We start from the raw sequence: 11,790 nt of genomic DNA on the forward strand, positions 1-11,790 counted from the left end.
TAGAAGAGGCACTGAACGTAGAAAGTAGATTAAAAACTATATCTTTGAGTAGAAATTAAAAGATGTCTTTAATTCCAGGTAACGCCGGAAGACAAACGCAGTCGAAAATACCTTAGGAATCAGGAGCAAGGTAACTAGATTCCACACTGTTGATTTTGCTGTTCTGCTGCTTCTGGGTAAGGGTGGTCCATTCTGATATTTTTGCTGTTTTTTGTGTATGTTGATATACGCCTATTTTTTGCTGTTTCTGTTGTATATTTGTTTATAATTATGCTGATTTGTTGTTGAAAATTTATCTGAGATAGTTATGCTGTTTTGTGGTAATTGATTCTCCTGTATACTTATGCTGGTCCGGTATATGTTGAAAATCGATCCATTCTCATGATTGTGCTGTTCTGCCTTTTGGTGATCCAGTCTTATAGTTAGGCTGTTTTGCTGCTTATGATAAAAACTGATTTGCTGTTATACTGTTCCGTTCTGCTGTTTGTGTAGAAAATTCATCCATTCGTGATTGCGTCGTTCTGCCGTATATTTATGATCTCTTACATAGTGTTTTGCTGTTGATGTTGAAAACTGATCATCTCTCCTACAGTTATGTTTTGTTGCAGTATGATTCACTTTTGTTTATGCTCCTCTGCTGTTTATGTTGTACTAGCAGGGGTATCCGGCGTTGCCCGGGTTAAACCTTATGATTGTGCATACTGGCGTTGCTTAGGACCCTGGATGGCCACTCACCTTGTAGGAGATGACCTTCAGGGTCCCAATTTACAGATTGAATTTGTTCCTTCTTAGGTCCATTTCCACAGGGATGTATTCCTCTATTGACCTATTCCTACCATGAACCCATTTCCCTATTCCCAGCTCACCCACTAACCCATCTCACCCATCTACCCTACTTATCCACCCATCCACTTACCCTACTCATCCACCAACGCACCTACCCTACCAATCCACCACCCACCTACCCTACCCTACCTTACCCATCCACCCTACCCTACCCATCTACTTATCCCGCCCACCCATTCACCCACCCACGCTGTCCCACCATATTCCCAACCCAGCCCATCCACGCCATCCACCGTGTCCCTCCACACCCATCCCATCCACTCTACCCAGCCCACCCACCCAGTCCACTCAACCGTGCCTATCCACCTCATCCATCCCCTCAACTCTGCCCACGCCACCAATCCGTCCACCCATCCGACCCGTAGTGCTTAATAATGTGGTTGTTAAAAAAAAAAAAAAAAAAAGTTAATTGGCACCCATGTTTCCACCATGTTGACTTGATGATTTCCAGTTAGTTCCATCTTTGCCATTAGGGGCGCCACTTTAGCAACTGTAGTTCATACATTTTAATTCATCGTAAAAAGTCACACCTGTTAGAGCTGTTTAGATAGTTGTTTATGCACCTCCCTGTATTTCCGTAGAGAACAGACAGAGACAGACAGACAGAGAGGCAGACATTCTCTTTTATATGTATGTGGATATTGATTTATTTATGGTCATGTTCTGCTGTTTATGTTGAAAATTGATTCGCTTTTATCATTGTGCCTTTTAGCTTTTTCTAATTAAATTTTATTCAGGTAAAAAAAAAAAAATCGTCGGCAGTATTTCTTAGAGAAAATTATTTTAAAATGCCGATTGCCACGATGGAGATCAGGGTGGGAAGTAACCAGAGGAGGGTTAAGGGGGAACTTTGGTACATAGGAGAGTTATGGGAAAGTTAGTAGTGGAGAGCTATGGGAATAGTTTGTACAGCGGAGAGTTAAGGGGGAAGTTTACACCGTGGAAAGTTTGGGGAAAGTTAGTATATTTGGAAGTGAAGAGAAAGTCACTACATTGGAGAGTTATATGTAGACGTTACCATAGGGGAGAGTCAGAAAGTTACTACAGTGGACGGTTAAGGAATAGTCAGTGTACGAGAGAGCTAAGGGGCAAGTAACTATACTGGAAAGGTAATATGAAGACTGCTAAAATAGAGAGTTAATAAGAAGTTAGTATAATGAAGTTACTAAAATAGAGGGGTAATGAGATGATGATAGCCTGTTCATAGAGTTAAGTTACCATTATGGAGAGTTTGAAGTTACTACAACAGAGAGCTAAAAAGTTGTCACAATGTACACCCAATTAAAAAAAAAAAAAAATCTAACCTTTTGTCTTATATTTTGAAACAGAGAACGAAACTCATGAAAACAGTCTCCAGTAATTACTCATAGTTGTACATGGCCAGTAATTTAATCAGTACAGCATAGAGAAAGAACTTTGTGCTGTGTATAAAATAAAAAATACATTCAGAAATATTCACCTCAAGAAAAAACGCGAAAACCAGAAACGCTCAGTGTGAAACCATCAATCACCTGTTTTCTTTTTCTTTTTTTTTTACCGAGTGTACAGCGCATAGTTAAGAAGTTACTATAAAGGAAGGTTAAGAAGTTATGGCAAGGAAAATTAAGATAGCAGCTGTTATAGTGGAGAGTCAGGAAGTTAGTGTAATGGAGAATTTAAGAAGTTACTGTAATGGATAGTTAAAAAGTTGTTATACTGTTGGAAAGTTGTGAAGGAATTAATGATGAGTTAAGAGGATACTATAGAGGAGAGTTAAGGGAGAAGTTACTCTAAGGGAGACATTTAAGAGTTACATGAGAGTTTAGAGGTCACTCCAATGGAGAGAGAGGGTGGAAGTTACTGTAATGGAGACGTGATCAAAATTACTAATGTTGAACGGAGAGTGAAGTTGTGCTGCAGTGGAGTGATTGGAAAGTTACTACTTGTATATTAAAGTATTCAGCTGAAAGCAATTATAACTAGGAAGGTACTGTAACGGAGAGGTAAAAGAAGTTACTGCACTCATTGAGGAGGAAGTTACTATTGTGGAGAGGTACACAGTTACTTCCGTGGCAATTACCATAATAGAGAGTTAAGGAGAGGTTATTAATGAGCAAAGGTATGTAGGAAGTTACTAAAATAAAAAGTTGGAAATAAAGTTACCCTTAGAAAGTAACGTACAATAAAAAAAAAAATAGTGCAGAGTACTAGGGGGGGTTACAGTATAAGTTATTAGTAGGTAGGGTAGGAATTACTAGTGATCAGTTTGAAGGGTTGGGGAAGGGCGTTATTGTAAAGAAGCCTTAAAATTAGTCTTAACTTTTTTTCTTTTCTTTTTTTTTCAAGGTTTCCTACATGTCGGCTAGTTACCGTATTTTTCATTTAATTATACACACACACACACACACACACACACACACACACACACACACACACACACACACACACACACTATAATAAAACCTGCCCGCTGCAGATGAGAATTTAGGAAGGTAGAATAGAGGTGCGGTCCATTTTCGTTGGTTCTCAGGTGGTGGTTCTCATGCTTTTGTGATGGTTTTTATTTTTTCTCTTTCAGGATCCGACGCAGTCCCCGTTTATAGCAATGGAATATAGTATGATGATAGATTTCTAGTCTTTGTCCTGAAAATTTTTCCCGTTTTGGAGCGATTTTGATTAAGCTTGGCTAGGAAATATTCAAGCTAAAGTATTTACTATATGTTATGTGAACTAACATACCTTGCGCAGTTTGTCAGCCTGATTTGATAAATGTGACTAAAGTGTTATGATACATAAATTCATGACTGTTAGATCAGTTGAATTATTTATTTTGATGCTATTGTAATGTATTTTATACCTAGGTCAGTATAAGCAGCAGTAAAGTTAATGCTAATAGCCAAGGCTTTTAGAAATAATATAGAGTCTTGCATGAAAATTCTAAATATTATAATGGTTATAAACTACAATTTTTTATCCTTTGCATTTTATTTTATTGGTGAAACCGGATCTTGAACAGGATTAGAGAATTTTCAAGACTTACTGAAAAAGCATTAAGGATAGCTCATGACTGGAATATATAGCCAACTCTATTTTGATGTTTCTTCTCAGAATAGGATCTTGAGCAGCAGTAGAGAAACCAGCTTGAATATAAGTGTAAAGTACTTTATTTTTTAAGATATAGCCTACATCGCATTCATATTAGTTATATCGAAAACGGGTGCTGTTTGAATAATTGTTTGGTAAGCATAATTTTAGACTTTTCAAGTGGTTCTATAGTCTGTCCACTTTTGGTATGTTTAGCTAAAGGAGTCGGTACCCGGCTGCATTTCTGTCTAAAACTGAAAGTGATAAAATAGCGATTGTGTAAATAGATCTGTCTGAAGGATCATCCTTTGGGTTTTTCCTTGTAGTGTTGGAGAGCCTCTTATTTTAACTTCTTAAAGTATTGGAAGGATTTATGTGTCAGAAAATTTCGCCCCCCTCATTTTTACTTAAAACCATAATTTTAAACCTCAAAATTGGTCAGTGTGTTAGTACATAATATTCTGGGAAGTATCATTTGAGGTGTGGCATGTAGTGTTGAGGTCATCAGATTACGCTTTCGTAATTGCTGGGATATATAGGATGCTTCAGTTCTCTCCAAATTATTACTCTAGAAGTAAGAAATGACCATTATGTTTATATAAGGGTTTGGGGATCATCATTATTTTGGGTTTTCGTTTGGTATTTAGACCACACTCACTTCCTTATCTCACATGTTGGAAGAAATAGACTCAAATAACCTACTTCATTACCCCAAATTAGTAATTCTAGGAGGTAAAGTAGCCATTATGTAAATCTGTATGTCTGGGAAGCATCATGAAAGGGTTTGCCTGTGGTTAGAAGGTCCGCCTATTTTGCTCTCATTGTAACTGTTGGAAACCCTTAGTTGTTAGAAGATTTTTGTTTGCGTCATTATCGCCCCACACTGTAATGCTAATAGTTAAAATAGCCTTCGTGTAAATACCTGTGTGTGGGGAAGCATAATTTGAAGTTTAGCGTGTGATTTTAAGATCCGCCTTGTTTCTCTACAGTACCAGTAATTTCTGAAAAAAATTGTCCACTTCATTTTCATCCAGAACTATTTAGCGGAGAGTTGAAATAGCCATTATGTAAATATATATGACTGGGAAGCATCATTTGAGGTTTTACGTGTGGTTACAAGGTCCGCCCCCTTTACTCTCTCTCACACCCAGGCTCCGCTCAGCTCCGACCCGCCTGGCCTCACCGCTCAGCATGTAGCCTTAAAACTACTCCACTATTATCTTTTCCCGCTGTTCGTGTGTCCTCGTGACCCTATCCCTGCTGAAGATGGGGCATTGTAGATTACCCAGGCAAGCTCTGGATGGTTTGGGTCAGCTGAGAGAAATCCTAGCAGTCTGAGAGTGGACCCTAGCTTAATCAGCCTCTCCCTCTGTCAGGAAAGCTCATCGGCAATCTGTCCAGGGAAACACCAGACGATTTTGTTCATCTGACCAGATTTTCAGCAGTCTGGGGGTTACGTATCGTCATTAATTTAGGGTTATTTGTGCGTATCTCAGGCCGGGTAAATGTACTGTGTCGCTATGCACAGGACGCCGAGAATCTCCCTAGAAACACCGGGCGCCGGGCGGGTGGTTGAGGGACTCCCCGCGCCATCTGTTGACAAGAATTCCAACTAGCCGTCCGCGAGAGCATGGCGTGTCTTTTGTCAAACCTTGAATTATTTCGCGAATCCTGCAAGATTTATTCACTTGCTGATTTCTGTGAACTGAGGATAAGTGCAGTTGTATGGATATTATTTATGCTTTTTTAGCGTAATTTTTAGACTCTAATTGTGCTGTTCCATCTCGTTTGAAAATTATCTGCCTAATAAATAGGAAGAAAGATGTTTCATCTCATTAATAATAGCATGGCCTGATTTAAAATTTTTTATAGCATTTTTAGGAGGCCAATGCCAATGTCACCTTAGAAAAAGGGTATCATAACCCATCAGTTCTATCACAGTGTCATGCCTAACTCATCTAAAGAAATCGCTTCAAAATCACTCGGTCGTTAAAAGAGAGAGAAAAAAAAAAGAATTAGCATTTTCACATTCGTTTCTCATCGGATTTTCTTGTATACTCCTCTTTTGCATCTCGTAAGGTTGTAGTTGACTTTAGGCGAAATATGACACACTGGCTTTGTTATCTAGGAAATGTTTTGCGACGTAGCTCAGATTCGTGCAAGATTTAAAAGAAATAAAAAAAAATGTATAGGCGTGTTCCTTGTAAGGTACTTGTAAGAAGCTTATAAGGATCATTTTGTGAATTCGGGGATACAGGTAACGCAACGTGATTTATTGGTTTTTATTTCTTAGGTATCTTTGCCATATCACAAGCAACCACTTTATTCACACAGTCACAGTCGAAGTCGCACCACAGTCACACCCTACACTTGGCACTATCACAACGCACTGTCGCACCACACACTTCCACATCACAGACTTCCACACAACCACATATCACACTATCACTTCTCACGCTACCATACCACTTGTTGCTACACCTCACACTATACCATATAGCGCAGTCTCACATTTCAAACACCAAACCTATCACTACCAGACTTCACACTATTGTACCACATTGCCACGGCTCACACTACCATACCGCACACTGCCATACTTAACATTACCACACCTTATGTTGTTAATAATTTCTGGTGTTTACAGGCATCGGATATAAAAGGAGTAATCGCAGTGAAAGGGTAATACAGGATAGGATAACGTGACAGGTGTGAGCAGCGGAGTGTATCTTGAGTGTCTGTTGGTTACGGGTATGCTGGCCAGGTGTGGGAGGCGAGGATCAGGTTTGGGGTGAGGATAAGGTGTGGGGTGAAGATAAGGTTGGGTGTGAGGATCAGGTGTAGGGAGTAAGGATCAGGTGTGGAGGCAAGGATCAGGTGTGGGGTGAGAATGAGGTGTTGGGGTGAGGATAAGGTGTGGGGGAGAGGTCCAGGCTAGGTGTATGAAGCCATGGTCAGGTGTGGAAAATAGTCAGGTGTGCAGTGGGAGTTCAGGGTAAGGTGTGGGAAGGTAAGATGAGTCAAAGGTCAGCATATATCCTTATCTGTGTAGGAGGTAGGCTTGTAATTTAGTGAACAATTATGAGTTAATTAAAAAAATAAAAACGATTACATGCTGTGCTAGCCAATCTTTGCGGCAGAGTTTAAAATTGGTAAAAGATTTGTGTTATATATTCATTTACATTACAATCACAGCATTAACACATTTTCATACAGTTATTTAGCGATTTATGTCACTTTCTAATAGTGTTGATATATGACTAATGTGGCAAAGCATTTTCATAAACACTTCTAGTTGCTTACTTTGGAACACATATAGAGGGAAGTAGGCTTGTAATTATTTTTACTGGCTAAAATCTAATCCTTTTGAAAGAAGGAGAAATTGGTGTTGTAGAGTCTTTTTGCGCAGTTGTCTGCAGATTTCCGTTAAAATATCAGAGCTGTTACTATTATTATTATTATAAACGTGGTACGTTGAATGTTTTAAGATACAAAGGAGGTTTATGTTCAGTACGATAACGTCTTTTCATCCGAACATTCAGTTACATGTGGCTTGTGTCGATGTGAATGTTAGCAACTGCATTCACCTCTCCAAGAGACTCTAACTTGAAGAATATCGTCTGGCGTTTAATAAATAAAAATTAGAGGTCATCATTCAACGGAGTTTAAGATGCTCTGTAAATCTTTATGACGGGTCACAGAAAAACTAGACCCTGCCAAGTGGGTCAAAAGAAAAAGTTTGAGACCCGTGTATAAGCTTGAGAGGTTAATGAACGGGTATTGAACAGGTGGCCTTCCTTTGGTGATGTAAGCACGCCGACCGCTACATGCACACATACATACATTAACATATATTAAAGAAACAGGATGGTTGTGTGTGTGTGTGTGTGTGAGAGAGAGAGAGATAAGATGCGGGATAATATAACAATGGCTCTACGGTGGATCAGTGGTTACGCGTTCGCCTCTCGTTCTGCATGTGCCCCGAGCATGGTATTCAAAACTCATACTGTGGTGGAAAGTCGAAGTGACAACCGTTAGTATGTCCTGTCATGTGGTGGCAATTGTTAGCACTCTGTTGTTTGCACTGCTAGCATATAAATAGTCTTAACACGCGTAATTATAGCCATTAGAAACCTTGGACCAAACCCTTTTAGCAGGCACCCTTTAATTACTCATTCATATCTCGCCAGGATGAGGAAGAGGGGTCAATTCTCTCTCTCTCTCTCTCTCTCATATCCTGTAATGAACCCTTCACCTGTTACACTAATATGTACCACCAGACGATTTTCTTCAGCAGACGAGAAATCATAGAGGTCAGTGGTTTAAGTGGTGATGATGATGATGGGTGAAAGTGTAAGGTTTAGAATCAGGGTGTAGGGGGAGTGAGGGTGCAGTGTGTGGTGATGGTGTGGGTGTAAGGGCCAGAGTGAGTGCGTGTGAGGGTGTAGGCGTAGCGTGAATGTGTAAGATGTAGAGTGTGGGAGAGGGTGTAAGGTTGTAGAGGGCAAGGTTGGATGAGGGTGTGAGATGAGGTCAGAACAGAATGGGATGGGTATGAGGGTGGAGTGCAAATGTGGACGAAACCGTAGAGTTAGGGTGAAAAGAGAACAAAGGGTGAGGGGCTATGGCAGGGTGGGGTGGGGTAGGGTAGGGTGTAGAAGGTGACCTATTTGTCCCTTAGCACCCTAGCCCCGCCCCCTCCCCCGGCCCGCCCTGCCCGCTGATTGGCTAATTACACCGCTCCCATGACGTCACGGCTGTAGCTACACTTGATTGGCTAATTACCACCCTTTGCAATGACGTCACGGTTTTTGCCACGTCTCATAGGCCAGTTACTCTCCCATGACGTCACATCTCTGGTCACTCCTGTTAGTTAGTTGTGCGCCCATGACGTCATAACTGGCCACACTTGATTGGCTAATTACCTCCTCCATGACGTCACGATGTGGCCGCGCCAGATTGGATAATTACGCTCCCTTCCCATGATGTCATAATTATTCATTCCTGATTGGCTAATTATCTCCTCCCGTGACGTCACGATTCTGGCCAATCCTCATGGGTACTTGGGGAGAGAAAGGGGGGGGAGGAGGGGGGGCATTTAGGGCGCATTGTAGATGTCACAGGACGCTTCGTATTACCTCTTCATTAGCGAATTATTTTACATAATGACCCCTATGATTGCTAATAATATCGTTTTAATATCCATAACCAGCTAGGCGATTTGGAGGTGTAATGTGCAAAATAAATCGCAGAGGAATAGATGTTACGATACCTCCAAAGTCTACGAAAATACGACCCCTTGATTCACAAACCAGAGATAATTTACCGTTCAAATCTGATCATCGTAGGAAAGTCAAGGAAGAAAACTTTGAAAATTTCCCTTGACTCCTGTTGATCCGACGAAAGCAAATCGTCATAAGTACGAGAGGAAAAATCACCCGTAAAAAGAAAAAATCTCTTTGTGCTTTCTGCTAAAACATAATTTGAGTTACGAGAGGGAAAATAATTGTAAGCTTTTTTCTTTTCCTTTGGCTCTTATCCTTCCTGCAGAAAAAAGAAAAACAAATAGTCGTAAATAAATTATCCATTAGTTCTAGTTCTTCGCGAAAAAAAGAATACTTACGACACGGAAACAATTGTGAAAATACTCCTCCCTTGGCTCCTTTACTTCTGCAAGATCATATTGTAGTTAAGACGGGGGAAAAAAAAAAAAAAATCACCGTAAAATTTCCTTACCTCTTCGTGCTGTAAAATTATCTTAAGAAAATCAGGGCTTGGCCACATTTCTCGTTATATCAGTTTTAACAATACGGCTTTTAGAAAATGATATGAGTGTCTAACATACAAGATAAGGCGCTGAGGAAGAAATGATAAGGGCTTTCATACCAGCGAGAAGACTGCAGTAGGTCACTGATAGAAGTCATATTTTTAGTCCTATGGCTCCTGTAGGTTTTGAGCGAGAGAAACCCCTGTCTGGTTGAGGGTCCGCGAAATAATCTAAGCTGAAAAATAGTCTGATGAGCAAGAATGAAAACAAACGTCGCCTTAGAGAGTTATCTGGCTTTTGCGTCCCCAAGATTTATCCGTCCCAATTTGTTTCGTCCTCGGGTCAGTTCTAGCATAACTTAATCTAACCTAACTATGTGTTTAGTTCCGGGTGTGTGATTAGTTCCGGCCCTGATATTACATTTGGCTGTGATTACTTCCGGCCGTGAGATTAGAAGTTTACCTCCGGCCATGAGATGAGTTCCGGCTATGCGATTAGTTCTGAACCATGACCACAGTTTCGGCCGTGTGGTTAAATGCTGTTCTCCCTACTGCAGTTCACGGTGGGCTAACTACTGAGTGACCGCGTGAATAGATCCACGGGTGTTGACCAGGCGGCCCGGGAAACACCCATATGGTCAATCACATTTAGTATCCAGTACCGTGTATATATTGAACGCATATTTTGTCGGTTATTGTGTTCATTTCTCTCGCACGAACGATCTTTGCTGTCAGAATGTTACTTGTTACCTAGCTGACTTAGAGCAAGGGAATGGCGAACCCTCCATACTGTGGAAAATAAGGCCAACACCCCAAAAATATTCGTGGATCCGTCCATGCTCCAGGATCTTTGCATTGCACGATGTGAAGTGTATCAGTGTGATCCCCCACGTTGAATAGCCTACTCTCTTGCGGTTGTATGATATTTGCTGACCATAGCAGTGAGGCAGGAATGAGTCTCCTTGGTAATTGTCTGATCAGCCGCCCAATCTAACTATGGTACACTTAGCCATCAGTTAAGCTGAATGGCGTCAGAAATCTTTGTTTAATCAGAGTAAAAGCGCATCCCACATTACGTATCACAGTGCTGCACGGAGACGCTGATGGCTTGTTTGGCATCAGTACGCAGATCTATACTCAGTTTTTTTTTTAATCGAGGCGAAAACGCACTTATTGGCTGAATGCAACATTACTTCATAATCTAGCATTATTAACTGGCAACAAATATCTGAGGGGAAAATTTGGGTTAGTAAATATTTTTTGGACATGTTGCATTCAGCCATTCCTCATCAACCCGTCAAGTGCATCTTCGCCTCAATAAAAAAAAATGGAGTATAGGTCTTCACTGGCCCTCCGCTGTAGGATCCATCGATAATGTCCAATATATAGAGGTTCCCCTGTCCCTGTGAAAGAATGAGAGAAAACGCAATCGATCTTGTACTAACGTAGAAAACTGGCAAGGAAAAGGGTAACTGCGCCTTTTTTCACATTAAATTGGCCCAAATTGTTCTCCCATTGCAACCAAAAACTCGGTTCTACAACTCCAAGTCTTTTCCGCAGCACTTCTTTGCTACTAGCGCCAAATTTTAGCGTTACTTCTGTTATAGCTCAGTAGTCAAGATAGAAAGATGGCAGCTTTAGGCCAAGTTAATAAAATAGGATCTAATGCTTCATTTGGTCAGGGCCGTGATAGGGTCCAAGCCCATTACGAACTTTAACCACTACACTACGATCATTTTATTTACTCTTCTTAGCCTAGGACGGTTTTTACTCAGCTGAGGAGAGACATTTCGAACTAGAAGTTAAACAGAGCCTAGCCGCTGTTGCTAGTAAGAAAATCGTCTGGAGGTAGTATGAATAAACTGCCACCCCCCAAAAAAAGACGTCTAGGTTTTGTTTCTTGTTGTTGCTTTGATTGTGGCCCCCGGCTCATGTGGACGTGAACTGCAGGCACAAGCTGTCCTCTTGCAATTCACCATCCCCATTTCGGTGGACAGGGAGGGGTAAAAGCGGAGCCTTGCTATATCTCATTCTTAGCTGCCCTCTGCCATTTCCTAAAATCTCTTTGTTCGGCTTCGACTAACAGTGATTGTATTTTCTTCAGTGTTTGGGTGA

This window comes from Coenobita brevimanus, chromosome 97, assembly GCF_032717465.1.
Source record: "Coenobita brevimanus isolate Jiangsu-jjx chromosome 97, ASM3271746v2, whole genome shotgun sequence".
Lineage (NCBI taxonomy): Eukaryota > Metazoa > Arthropoda > Malacostraca > Decapoda > Coenobitidae > Coenobita > Coenobita brevimanus.